We start from the raw sequence: 15,272 nt of genomic DNA on the forward strand, positions 1-15,272 counted from the left end.
AACCTCTGGTTACAGAGGGCTTGGAGAAACTTTTTATGGATGACTTGACTGCCATCAATGTGGAGGACTACATGGGTGCAGAAGAAGTCACTGCAGGTAAATATTTATTTCCCCTCCCAGTGTATTGGCAAATCTGTAGGTGTTTAAATTTTCAACATCTTTCATTCAGATCCTGAAGGTGTAAATGATCCTTTGGAGGAACATGTCTGGGCAGACACCCACAAGGTGAGTGAATGTTTCTTCTATGTATTTTAGCACCATAACCATTGATAAATTGGGAAGGCCAACTCCTCACGTCTGCTTTGTTTCCTCCCTCTTTCTTCACTACTGCACACCTCCGCATATATGGATATCAACCATTATGGTAATATTATTATTATTATTATTAAATGTATTAATCGCCCATCTGGCTGGTCACCCAGCCACTCTGGGCGATGTACCGCATACAATAAAACAGTTTAAACCAATAAAATTCTACAGTAAAAACATTTTCTAAAATACCCTAACCCACCCCAAAAGCCTGCCTGAACAACCACGTTTTTAATGCACGACGGAAGCTCATTAAAGAGGGGGCATGGCGGAGTTCCCTAGGGAGGGAGTTCCACAGAGTGGGGGCCACCACAGAAAAGGCCCTCTCCCTCGTCCCCACCAGTCTAGCTGTCCTGGCTGATGGGACAGAGAGAAGGCCATCTGAGGCTGATCTTGTTAAGCGGCCTGTCTGGTGTTGCTGGAGGCGCTCTTTAAGATAGGCTAGGCTGGAACCATATAGGGTTTTAAAGGTCAAAACTAACACTTTGAATTTGGCCCGGAAAACAACTAATATTGTTTCCTATCTCTGAAACTGCCCTTCCTAATGACTTCCCTGCAGTGATGGCCACAAACTGTGGTTGGTGTTGTGTTATGGCAAGCAACATGTGCTTTAAAGGCCTCCCTTGCACAATTCACACCTTTCTTTTATTTATGGAGTACCTTCCAGCGTTTACATATGCCACTTACAGAAATGTGAACTCCCAGAGACATCAACATTTAATATGCATCTTCAGTTATACTCTTCCTAATCACTGGGAAATCAGCACAGACATGATGCAGTTCCTACATTGCAAAAGAAGGCCCACATGCTTGTGAGTGCAGGAAAGTATGGTGTGTAGATGTCTTGCAAATACCATCAGTTGTCCCACTCTTGATCCTTCAGTGGAGGATTCAGTCCATTGCTTAATTCATTATTGTCTCATTCAGTGATGCCCTAACTCACATTCTTCTCCTCGCTATCATGACATGCAGTCAGTAATTCGGGGAGCTTTCTGTACCTGGGGTCACAGACACATGTCCTGATGCTTTGGTGGAGAAGGAAAGAGTGCCAAGTACTATTTTCACAGTGTATATTTCCTTTTTTCAGTAACTCCGGTAGGTATGAAGTGCAAACTAACACCATGGTGTAAGTTCCCATTGCACAACAGTACAACCTTTGTACTAACTCATAAGCTGACATACTGCCTAACCATGTATCTGTCTTAATGTAGTTACTGTTATGACACTTCCTTTATCGAGAGCAAAACTGTGGACATAGCTAGACCAATCATTCCATATTTTCATCTCGCTGTTCATTGGAGCAGGTACTAAGAAGTATAGGAAGACCTTTTGTAGAATTGTCAGTAAATAGAATGTACATGTAAGACTTGAGGATCACAGCAGTCACTCCGCTGAACATGCTGACGCACCCACCTTGTTCCATTTATCATTACTACACTGCGGGAGGACGTAGTAACAATGCAGTATGTATGGTGGCACGAAGAGATTTGGCATGTAATTGTAATGCTACCACAAGCGATTTATGTGCATCTCTTTTTCCCTGCACAATTGCAGATGCTGGGATCCCCAGTCATAAACCCTCTGTCTCCAGCAATGAGGATAGCAATATCAAGGAACAGAAAGAGTGGAAAGGGTTCATGTGAGGCTACTGATGGCATTCCGCGCCATGCTACTGATGAGAATAATCATCGCTTATTGGAAAGAATGGATTGGGATGTGGAATTTTGATTGATTGATTGATTGATTGATTTAAAGCATTTATATCCCACCCTATATCTTTAAGACTCAGGGCAGGGTACAGATACAATTAATTTAAACAGTATAAAACAATAAATAATTTAAACAGCTAAAAACATATTAAACATTAAACAAGCTAATACCAATTAAAATCGAAAACAATAAAACAGTTAAAAGAGTGTGCTACTTTAGGGAGTGCATTTAGCCTTCAAAGGCTTTGGTTAAAAGCCATCTTTTTACTTGGCGCCAAAATGAAACCAATATCTGCGTCAATTGAGCTTCCAAAGGGAGGGTATTCCACAACTAGGGTGCCACAGCAGAGAATAACAATCCCTTTAATAACAGACCCTCCCACCCATGTTCCCCAGCAACTGGTGTACTTAGGCTGACTGCCTCTGGTACTGGAGGGAGCACATAGCCATCGGGACTAGTAGCCATCAATAGCCTTTTCCTCCAGGAATTTGTCCAACCCCCTTTTAAAGCCCTCCAAATTGGTGGCCATCACTACATGTTGTGGCAGCGAGTTCCATAGTTTAACTGTGTGCTGTGTGAAGAAGCCTTTCCTTTGATCTGTCCTGAATCTCCCACCAATCAGCTTAATGGGATGACCCATTGAATTAAACATAATGTTGGACTGCTCTCTATCCAGTAACACATGATGCATTTGTCACATCTGTCATTACACAAGGTACCATATGACTGTGGAAAGAACTTACCTACATCCGCCTCCTCCACCACCAGCTCCTCATCAAGCCCCTCCCGCTCCTCTGGTGACCAGTTTGTTGGCTGTGGTGCTAAATGTGTTCAGAGGAAAGAAGAATTGTAACAGACCAGAACCAATGTTCTATGTGTACAAAGTCATGGTTACATAGTGCACATATGGCATCACACTTCCAAGCACAACTTTTGTTGTTGTTTATTCGGTCAGTTGCTTCCAACTCTTCGTGACCTCATGGACCAGCCCACGCCAGAGCTTCCTGTCAGCCGTCGCCACCCCCAGCTCCCCCAAGGTCAAGTCCGTCACCTCCAGAATATCATCCATCCACCTTGCCCTTGGTCGGCCCCTCCTCCTTTTGCCTTCCACTTTCCCTGGCATAACTTTACCAAACTCTGAATAGCTGAGTTCACATCAGCCACTGCTTCCAGTACTCCCATTGTTAATGAAAAGGAGTGCATCATGCCAGAAGAATTTCACACTGCTAGATGCACTTCAAAGAGAGCAGGAATGCCTACAGACATTACAAATTCCAATGGTCAAGTACACTATTGACTGCTTCTACATTAAAACTGTGACAGTTTGGAGGGAATGTAAGCTATAGCATATATTTTCAGGCGTGGGTGATGCTAGAGGTATTGATTGCTCACCTCTGTTGTCCTCCTTTGTGGGGGGTCTATGTCTGGTTTCCCTTGCTCATCCAAGGATATGCAAAAATGTGCATATTCACGTATATGCAAAATGGGGCCATGAATGACCCATATACACAAGGTTACAGGCACGCAAATGCCTGTAATCTTGTGTATATGGGCAATTCGCAGCCCCATTTTGCTTATATGCAAATATGTGCATTTTTGCAATTGCCATTTTGTTTTTCGAAAAATGGCGATCGTGGAGCTTGATGAGGCTGTCCATGTGAGCATGGGCGGCTCGGTGAGTGTGGGCAGGGGGTAAGCAGGGGTGTGTGTTCTGCCTGCCAGATTACTGGATGCCAGAATCGGGCACCTGCGCCATCCCTTGTTATAACAGACACCATGTTTTTCTCCACAAGCTCCAGCCTCGCCATTAAACAAGGCCAACAACTTTTGAGTCTTCCAAAAGTGTGCCCCACCACCTTGCGAGGCCAGCTCAGACACTGGTTGAAGTACGCCTGACATCTGTCAGTGGTCCCTCCGGGAGGTTTCATTAACCGTTTCCTAATGGGGTATGCCCCATCAGCCATGACGAAAGGTGGAATTTGTACCCCAGAAATAGTGATAGTGGGGCTTCCTGGAACGAAGACTCCTGCATCTATAGTCTCAAACAGAGCAGAGCTGTGGAAAACATAGGCATTGTGGTTTCTACCACTCCAGCCTACCTCCGTGTCAATGAACCATCCCATGTAGTCTGTGGTTCCCTGAAAAAGGATGGAAAAAAAGTTCTTGCAGTTGATGAAATCGTTCCCCTACTTTATTGAGGAGACAATGAGAACATGGCAACTGCTGCCCCCAAACAGTGAAGAAATCCAAGTTTCCCAAAGCCATCCATTATCTGAAGAAGAAGAAGAAGAAGAAGAAGAAGAAGAAGAAGAAGAAGAATTGAAGGGACAGATATTAGCTTTCAGAGTATGGCAGATAGAAGAAGAGTTCGTATCTTGGGCACAGCTGACCCTCTCATATTTCCTGTAAAAGTAGGAATGATGGGAGTTGTCATGCAGCACATATTTAAATACTAAAACATAGCCATCACATCATGCAGTACTTCAGATATCATGCATCTGCGCATCTGCAAAGATGCACTTAAGTGTATATACCCATCACACATTGCTGAGCTTCACTGTGCAAGCCAGCAACAGGTTTTCCATTGCAAGGCAGACTTCTATACAACAATTACCGCAACAGTCATTTGCCCAACTCCAAACTGTTGTGATGCCATTCTGTATATGCAGAAATTGGGTAGTCTCCATATAGCTTATTGCCACTCGTTTAACAGCCAGAATCGGTTCACGCATGTTCATTATCCTCTGCTGGATTATTGGCCTTAGCTCCCAGGCAATTTCGAAGAGCATTGCACAGGGACATTCTAAAAGGCCTGACCCACTGCTTCTCAGCCCAAACTAGGAGAACAAAATTGTCCCACCAATCCCAACTTGCAGGCAAAACTACGGATGTTAGAGAATTCTGCCATGGATTCCAGGGAGGCCGAATTCCAATGAATTCGACCCCCTGGAATCCGTGGCGTAATGGAGCAACCCGCCCCACCACCCCGCGAAAGCCCCGCGAAATGGAGCCTACCTGGCTGCAGCTCTGGCGGTGGCAGCAGCGGCGGCTCCAGAGGCGGCAGCTCCGGCGGCGGTGGCAACTCCAGCTGCTGCCGGGCTGCGGCCGCAAATGGCAGCCACTATGCCGGCCGCCATTTGCATCCCTGGCAAGCCATGATAGGCTACGTAAATATCTACGTAGCCTACCACGGCTGAGGGCAGGGACGCAAATGGTATAGCCGCCATTTGCATCCGTGTCTTTAGCTGTGATAGGCTACATATATATTTACATAGCCTATCACGGCTAAAGACACGAACGCAAATGGTGGCGGCTACGGTGGCCACCATTTGCGTCCCTGTGCAGCCCAGCGGCTGGATGTCCAGCTGCGGGCGGCCCTAGCCGGCGTCTCTGTGGAAACACTGCAGAGCGGAGCCAGCTGGGGAGGATTCCGGGGGGAGGGACAGAGCACCTCCCCCTACCACGGATTTCCCGGCGCGGAGCCAGGTAGGTGTTTCGTACATCCCTAGGCAAAACCCGCCACTGCTGATGTATTTTCAGTCTCCATAGGTTCGCTACACTCCAACGAATTGACGCCGTTTGATGGGTGTATAAATTGCCTTGGAAGGATACACTAAAACAGTACCTTCCAAATATGATTGCCCATGCCTTCTGCCTCTGCGCATGTCTTATTTTAAGGTCAATATAAATTCTTAGCTAGGGAAAGTGGAAGGCAAAAGGAAGAGGGGCCGACCAAGGGCAAGATGGATGGATGATATTCTGGAGGCGACGGACTCGACCTTGGGGGAGCTGGGGATGGCGATGGCCGACAGGAAGCTCTGGCATGGGCTGGTCCGTGAAGTCACAAAGAGTCGGAAGCAACTGAACGAATAAATGATAATAAATTCTTAAGAGAGTTCTAATATTCCCCAGTACCAGGGCGATCACCAGTAGCTACACCTGCATTAACTCAGGATTTATTTTGCAGGTATGAGAGGGCACGTATCACCGGTCAAAGTACACTCCTGCACATATACCAACCTGTGCAGGAGTCTGCAGTAGAGGGTATACTGAGTTGTTGTTTTTTCCATGACACACTGAAATGTACATCATACCACTATAACATTTAAACTGACGTTGAACTGGTGTGTGACATGATAGAGCGGGACAAATGATGTCGCAACTGTTGATGATTTTATGTTGATGTTGCGAGTCTCCACCTCTATATACCAAACTTAATGTGGTTTAAGATTAAGTTCGCCTCACAATAACGGGATTAATACCAAGTCTACGCCACAATAATGGGCGATGTGTGCCGCGGAAGAAGTAAATGCGATTTCAAGCAATTGTTATTAAACTGCATCAGCATCAGAAGACGCTTCAGTGTAGATTAGCCCTTGGTTTTCCAGCGTTCCAGATCACGAGGCGAGCCCCCACAGGTACAGGAGTCTCTCTCTTCAGAAAGTCACCCTGCACAAGTAGAGGGCAATGGAAACATATAAGGAGGGGATTTAGGCTACTCAGACAAAGAACACCTGAAAAGAGTTTTGGGAAGAAATGAAGGATATAGGTGAGAAACAGGGGTTTGGGGCTCTAATTACACCCCCCCCCAACATCTCAGCTGGTCTGACTGGAGCATCCTTTCAACTGTACATGAATTCTTAAAACCTGGTGTATTTTCTTTGAGGGGGAGGACACCCATTGCAAATGCCAATGCTAGGAGAGACTGTTAACATTTCTCCGTCGTGGAAACACAGCTGTGTTATGCATGGAGAAGAGGACGAGGCTACTTTTTAAGAGGTGTGATGTGATTCTTATTGTATTATTTATTCTCCTTATTTATTTTCTTCATGACCTTCCACACCATAGCTTGACACAAAAGGGAGAACAACCCCAGCAATGGGAAGGAAATAATCTAACAAAGAACACATGTATACAAACAATTTCCTTGCTAGTAAATCCCTCAATTCCCCTCACCTATATCAAAGTGACACTCTTTTCTTCCATTTTGGCTCACTCCTGCAGGGACCAAGTAAGGGCTAATCACCCAGTTAATGCAATGCAGCTGGTGCCTATGGGAGCAGTTGGTGGCAGGGGGATGGATGGGACACATCACTTTAACATAAGTTGACTGCGGTTTTACTTACGTGCAAGACAGGATTGCAACAGCTGCCAGGAGAAAAAGGGAGGATGGGCGACAGCAGGTAAATATCCTGGGAAGAAAAATGAGACAAAATACTTTCTAATGATAATATCAATACATTTCTTTAAATATCAGCCCTCCAGTTGACTCTGGGACCCATCAACCCAAAATTATTTTAGACAGAAATACATAGCTACAGATATGCACATTAGTTGTTGCCTCTTGCCTGTAGGTCCATGCCATGCCATTGTGTATGCCAAGGAATGTTCATGAACATTCTAACTCTTCAGGGGGAAGATATCCATGTTGGAACATTAAAAAAAGTAGTACAATTTTTAAACATTCTGAGTTACATTGACTGTGGCAGCATGCTGGTGGAATTCCTGGCTACATGTAAACCAGGAATTCCATCTTGTCTCTCCCCTGACAAGCAAAGGGAAAAAATATGGTTTGTTCTTGGGTTATTTCTCTGGCTTGTCAGAGGACAAGCAAGCCAGAGTTCCTTTGTCACATGTAACACTAAACAAACCACAGACTAAAGGTCTGTGGGTTGTTTTAGCCATTTCTGCATGCAGCAGGAGCGATGGGGTGGCATATGCTAGCATGCTGTCTCATTCACAATACTTTTTCTAAAAATTGAGGTTATTGTGATGTGCGAACTGAGCCACTGTGAGGGATGCAAAAGGTCAGTTTGAGAGAGAAAAATTGACATACGGCCTATGGGCGGGAGTAGGTTTTTTTTTCCAGAAGAGAATGGAGATGCAATTGCACTTTGGAGGCTGGAATACTGTGGACCTCCTCTATCACATGCTGAACCAAAAGTGCCCTATACTGCCAATTACTATCAGGAGGACCAGAGAGCCATCCCCAGTTTTTCAGTAATAAGATCTGTATTGGTGAGATAATAGACTTGCAAGAAAATCTGTCTGTCCTTCCATCATTTGGAGAACAACACAGACGGATTGGAAGGAAGGGGTAGTGAAAAATAATTGACTCCCTGCATCATTTACTCAGGACTCCATCATTCCTATGGTCCATTAACTTGGAAAGTGTGATAAGGTGGGTGTTATCGGTGATAAGTGCCCCAGCAGCAAGAGTTCAGTCTGGCGGGGAGACAGATGCATTGCCGGAGGGTAGATTGCCTCTTGCTAATTGTGCCGGCTTCATCTCATGATCTCCACATGAATCGGTCAGGCTGGCAAATGGGCAGCTGAGATTATGATGAGCTTTATCCTAATGGGTTCGGAGATGCCAGAGCAATCAGCCAACCTTGTAATGACTGCATCCCAAGCTTGCCCCACACACACTCAAAGAGAAGCTTCCCTCGGCGGTGATGCTGGCAGGATGGTGGGCGGCCAGACAAGGCCAAGCTATTACACCCAGACAAAGCTCAGACCAGAAATGGAAGGTTTTGCAGCCCTACCTGGTCAGGGGAGACTCTGCACCTAGGAAAAAGAAACCAAATGCACTGTTACGAGATGGGGGATACTTGGCTCAACAACACTACAAGCAAGAAGGATCTTGGAATTGTTGTCGATCACAAGCTGAATATGAGCCAGTTATGTGATGTGGTTGCAAAAAAGGCAAATGCTATTTTGGGCTGCATTAATAGAAGCATGGCTTCCAAATCCTGGGAAGTACTAGTCCCCTTCTACTCAGCACTGCTTATGCCTCATCTGGAGTACTGTGTCCAGCTCTGGGCACTGTACTTTAAGAAGGATGCAGACAAGCTGGAGAGGGTTCAGAGGAGGACAACAAAGATGATCAGGGGACTGGAAACAAAGCCCTATGAAGAGAGACTGAAAGAACTGGGCATGTTTAGCCTTGAGAAGAGGAGACTGAGGGGAGATAGGATAGCGCTCTTCAAGTACTTGAAAGGTTGTCACAGAGAAGAAGGCCAGGATCTCTTCTTGATCATCCCAGAATGCAGGACACGGAATAATGGGCTCAAGTTACAGGAAGCTGGATTCCGGCTGAACAGCAGGAAAAACTTCCTGACTGTTAGAGCACCACGACGATGGAACCAATGACCTAGGGAGGCGGTGGGCTCTCCCACACTGGAGGCATTCAAGATGAGGCTGGACAGCCATCTGTCAGGGAGGCTCTGACTTGGATTCCTGCATTGAGCAGGGGGTTGGGCTCAACGGTCTTGTAGGCCCTTTCCAACCCTACTATTCTATGATTCTGATGGCTGTCTGGGTGGATGGAGCCTCTCTGGAGCATGTAAAAAGAAACACACAAGGCAGCTCACAAAATAATCAAACCTTAACCTTCAGACTAATCCATCACAACAATTTTTTAAAAACACAAAAGATAAAAACAACAGATAACGTTTCAAAAGACGGATAGACATTTGGCTGGTATGGCCAGAGAAACCATGCTCTTCTCAGACAGTAGCCAGTGGTAGGGCTGAAAAGCCATCATGCTTTCTATCAGACTTCCCCAACCGGGTGACCTCCAAATGTGATCAGCCACAGCTCTCACCTTTCCCATCCAGCATTGACAGCAGCAGCTTGAATCAGCAAGCCAGGTTGGGGGAAACTGTGGAATTCACTTCCACAAGATGTAGTGATGGGCATCACTTTGGATGGCTTTAAAAGAGAATTGGACAAATTCATGGAGGGGAAGGCAATCAACATCTACCAGTCCTGATGGCTATATGCTAAATCTGGTATCAGAGGTAGTGTGCCTATGTGCACCAGCTGCTGGGGAACATGGGCAGGAGGGTTCCGTTGCACTCATGTCTTACTTGTGGGTTTCCCAAGGGCAGCTGGTTGGCCACTGCGTGAACAGAATGCTGGACTAGATGGACCTTGGTCTTCTGTTCTCAAAACTCCTCTAGATTTTCTGCCACAATCTATCCCTAACTTGCCAGGTTCCACACTGGCTGCTCCCTGTACTTCCCCAAATTCATGGTGGCTCCATCCGTGACTTGCCAGATTCCATTCCAGCTTTACTGGGAGGAAAAGCTAAGACTTTGGGGCCTTTTTAGTTTAGGAAAAAAGAAATGACAGAGGTTTATAAAATTTAGACCTGGTGTGGAACAAGTGGAAAGGGAGATGCTTTTCTCCCTCTCTCAGAATTCAGGGCCATCCAATAAAAATCAATGAGTGGTAGATTCAGGAGAAAGAAAAGAAAAGCTCTTCTTTGCACGATGCATAATTAGTTTATGGCATTCACTGCCAGAAGGTGGGGTGATGGCCACCAGCCTAGATATTTTTCCATAGGGGGTTAGATAAACCTACAGAGGAGAAGAGAGTATGTCACAGGGGTCCCCAATTCGGGGCCACGGGGACTTCCAGTGGTGCCCACAAAGCTCTCTGTTCCTTGCCCCCCTCAAAAATGTATTTTTAATAAAACCTTGAAAAACGTTAGGGCTCCAGGTTCTCCTTCCTGTCCCTGAACCTGCTACTGATCAGCTGTTCTGCAAGCAAGAAGAGAAGGAAACAGTTCCTTCCAGGCTCCACCCAGTCCTCTTCTATCCACGCAGATCTTTCCCCATTGCTCTCTCTCTCTCTATTTCTCCCCTCCCAGCCTCTAGCCTTGCTATTTTTCTCCACCAACTCCTTTCCTCGCTATTTCTCTCCTTCCCTGCCTAGACTTCTTCATTCTCTCCCTTCCTAGCACCCAGCCTCACTCTTTATCTCCCCCTACCCCCTTTCCTTGCTGTTTTCCCCTTCCTCCCAACCTCCAGCCTCGCTATTTCTCCCCACACAAACACCTCTTTTGACTAGCCAGGCCCAATAGCAGCCATTTTGTGACTAGCCACATCCTCCATGGAAGCCATTTTGTGATGGTGCCCACAGCAGTTTCTCAAATTCCCAAATGTGCCCACAGGTCTGAAAAGGTTGAGGACCCATGGTCTTTTATGATACCTCTGAATGCCAGTTGCCAAGGAGCAATGCCAGGGAGAGCTCTATCCTATGAATGGGAAACCCGTGTTTCCCAGATGTTGTTGGACTCCAGATGTTGTTGGACTCCAACTCCAACCAACCTCAGCCAATATGGCCAATGGTTGGGGAAGATGGGAGTAGTTGGTCAACAACATCTGGGGGCCAGAGGTTCCTCATCCCTGTATTGCCTTCATGCCACCGGTTGTCGGTTTCCAGGAGGGATCTGGCTCACCACTATTAGCGACGGATGTCCGAATCAGCAACACTTGAGTTTGTTGACATTCTCCAAATTCTACCTCGAAGCTCGTTCTGACTTGTGTCCATGTCGGACTGTGAGCTTTGTTTGGGGTGAGGGTGGGGGGTTGCAGGAAAAGTCACGCATATTTTCATGTGTACTTCCCTAAAATGTACACATCGACTGTGCACATTTTTGAAATGTATGCATTTTCTTCCATTGATTAAAACTAGGGATGTCACAGCAGTCGGAGAGGGGGTAGAGTGTGGTGGGCTCCCCCCACCGCCACTTGGCCTCCCAGATTCCAGTCCACAGACCGCTGCACTTGCCAGACTCAGCAAGTGTGGTGGTCCTCAGTGGCCCGCTGAGCTGCCATTTGCATTAAAATGGCGGCTTGTTCTTTTACATAAAGGGCCTTTTACACAAAACACTGAATCATAGAATAGTAGGGTTGAAAGGGGCCTGTAAGACCATCGAGTCCAACCCCCAAATGGTGGCCATAAAGCAGCCCTTTACACAAGATTACAGGCTGGGCACTTGCACGCTGTTCCACAGCTCACACGGCACAGCGAACAGGCACAGGTGGCCAGCGGTTCCAGCAAGTGACACATGGAGTGGACTGGGGCGAGTCCATCCATCCCTAATTGAAGTGTGTTTGTGCACAGTTTTCAGAAGTACTCATTTTTTCATGCACATTCTTCAAATGCACACTTTACAAATGCACTTTTTTGTTCTGTGAATTGCATCGTAAGCTCAGAAATATACAGACTTCAGCCACAGATTGCATTTGGGTCCAGAGTCATTTCCAGGAGGTGCGAATTTGGTAAATTTGGAAAATTCTAAAACATTCTAAAACATTCTAAAAAATGAACTAAAACTACATCCCTTCTATTAGCCAGAAAGCAGCATGAAAATCCTTTTATAAATCAACAAATAACAATCCTGGCTCAATGCACTTTTGATCTGATCTAGGAGGAGTCTTCTTAAGTTCACTCTTGACCTGTTAGGTTTTCCCTTAGCTCAGTCTGCCCTGCCTCTCTCCCTGGACCCTGTCCAGCTCAAAAGGTGTCAACCAACGCCTCGTGTTACTTTGAGGCCACAAAGTGCAGCACCTCCTCTGTTGTGGCTCCTGCTTTGAAAAATCCGTTCCCTAGGGAAGCACACCCTGCCAGTTTTGCAAGTTTTGTTTTGTTTTTCAGAAGGTAAGGGTGGAGAAGCTCAAGGGAGGGCTAACTGATGGACTGATTGCCTCACCCAGGACTCTAGAGGATCAATCAACACTTTTTCATCCCCTTCCAGGAGTTTGGGACTAGTGGGATGGGTGCGAAGAAGACATGTCTGCTGATGATCTAATACGTTGCTTTTGTTGCTGTGTTAGGTGATCCTTATTTTCTCTGCATGTTCTTTTTATAGCTGCATTGATTTGATTCATTGTTTAAACAACAGCCTGCCCTATGAGCTTCTGTGAGTGGGAGGGTAGAGGGTGTGTGTGCCAGAATATAAATGTAGAATAAATAAATGAATAAAACTTATTGTGCAGTGGTTAAAAAACAAATAATGATACAGGAGACACAACAGTGAATACGGCACCCTTGCAACAGGCCACATACTGGGTCATCTTTTTCAGGAGCCCACTGTCTTTGCTGCCTGTCCAAATTTTATGCCAGAAGAGGCTGGCTTGTTCCACTTTGAATCATATTTTCAGCTCAGTTGAGAACATTAACACCATTTCCCAGCAACGCATCTGCGCAACAATATTTTATTTATTTATTTCATTTATATCCCGCCTTTTTTCCTCCGTAAGGAACGCAAGGCAGTGTACATAATCCTCCACCTCTCCATTTTATCCTCACAACAACATCCCTGTGAGGTAGGTTGGGCTGAGAGTCTGTGACTGGCCCAAAGTCACCCAGTGAGCTTCCATGGCCGAGTGGGGACTAGAAGCCGGATCTCCCAGCTCCCAGTCCAACACTCTCGCCACTACAACCACACCATTGGTTTAGAAACACAATCATCTCCATCAGTCTTGTAATGGGGGTGAGGAGGGAAGCCTTCTCCCCTTCAAATGTGCTTTTCTGAAAGACCTGGAGTGTCAAATTCTGCAAAGATCAGCTGAGGACAATTGAGTCAATGAAAGATTGTTCACCCTTCACACCATTCGTTATCCACCGCTGTAAAACTTGCCTTGGCAGGCAACGAGACTTGCAAAAACCACCTTTTGGTCAGGACCAAGCCATGCAACCCAAATGTGCAATGTGCCGCTTGCAAGCGCATAATGCCCCTCTCTTTTCAACATTACACCTGCTGAATAGGCCAGCTTGAGCCAGGAATCAGATGTTTGACTTGGTATTATTCAGGCGAAAGGACCCGACTTTCTTTGGCTTCTCTTGAACTGGCACTCAGTTCCTGTACATTATTTTATTTAATCAAGGACACCTGAACCCATAATGGAGGCCCGGCCTAGCACAGTCTGCTCCGTTGATGCTGTGCTAACAACAAGGGTGGGGGGAGGAGAGAGAGAGAAATAACACCCAAGTGTTTCTCACTTCCAGATAAACTTGGCTCTCGAGCATTGAGGAAATGAAAGCAAACAGAGAGACTTTTTTTACCAAAAAAAAAATGGTCAAATGGAACACTCCTGCCATGGCTGGCCTTAGCTGTTGCATTACATGGATTTTTAAATTAAATGTCAAATATAATTTGGCACAAAAGGTGTGGGGCTGCCCTTAGAGAAAATGTGACACCTTGGGCTTAATGGTTTCCTGTGGCTGTCTAGTGCTTGTATGGAGTAGAATCCAAGTTTTCCCCATACAGAGCTTCTTGCAAGGAAACTAGAAGAACTGGCCGGCCCACTGGACAGCATGAATAGTCCAGGACAGCAGTCCATTGGGAGGCAGGCTGCATAAGGACCAAGCAGCCACCCACTAACTGTTCCATTCTGCCCAACATTTCAACGATAAAAATAGAGACAGACTTGCCTCACCTTGGTCCCCTCGCATCAACCCAGCCCTCTGCTGCCAAAATCATTCACCTCTCTCGTTGCTCTGGTTGCAGGGCTCCCCTCCCTAAATCCCTACACCAGTGGTGTTGAAGCTCTTTCAGCCCAAAGGCCGAATTCATTCCAGAGATGTCCGGGGGGGGGGGGCAATATTGCCACCTCGCCTGCAAGTTACTGGAAGGGGGCAATGTTGCAGTTACGTAGTTCATGGGAGTTTTGACCACAGCTGGCATCAGGATCTCTACAGCCTACAGTGTGGTTTCCTGTGATTTCTTCCTTTTGCTCCTCCCTTCTCCCCCCCCCCCCGACCTCCACCATTGCTGGCAGCACACGTTTGCCGTCTCGCTCCTGCCAGTGTAATGGAACACAAAATGGACGGAACAAACTCCTTTGAAACTCCACGCTGTACCTGCATTGCATATGCAAGGATATCTGTGAGTAAAACTGTCCTCTTTGCTTCACTGAACAAGGTGTGGTCTCTCCTTTTATTGTGCTAAGATAGCCTGTGGGCAGGTGGGGCTAGTAAATGCTCATTCCGTTTCGCCTTTTTGTTTTTTCTCTGCGAATTGCCTTTCTAACACGAGGCATCCTTCGCAAATAACCCCATTGGGGGGGACATTCCAGTGGTGGGAAGGGCCAAAGTCAAAAAGGGTGTAACCAGAAAGATAAGAAATACCCAAATACCAGAAAGAGGCATTTCAACTTGTTAGGGCGAGAAAAAATAGCACAAAAGTCAGGAAACCACCAAATGACTGGTGGTTAAGGTAGAAGGGGCGTGGCCCTCTGGTGAACCCCAGAGGGGCAGATGAGGACTCCAGATTGGCTGGATTTGGCCACAGGACTGAGATTCAACACCCTGCCCTGCACTGTCTTCCTGTTAAGCATCCTGCACAAGCACCTCCCACTGGCCTCCAAAGCTGCCCATGGCCTCGCCTTCCCCTTCTCGGTCTCACCCAGCTCTTCTATCCCGACACATCCCTGCCTGCGATGGTTGCTCCTCCAAGT

This window comes from Heloderma suspectum, chromosome 11 (assembly GCF_057233095.1).
Source record: "Heloderma suspectum isolate Gila_16-S chromosome 11, 16-S_ref, whole genome shotgun sequence".
Taxonomy (NCBI): Eukaryota; Metazoa; Chordata; class Lepidosauria; order Squamata; family Helodermatidae; genus Heloderma; species Heloderma suspectum.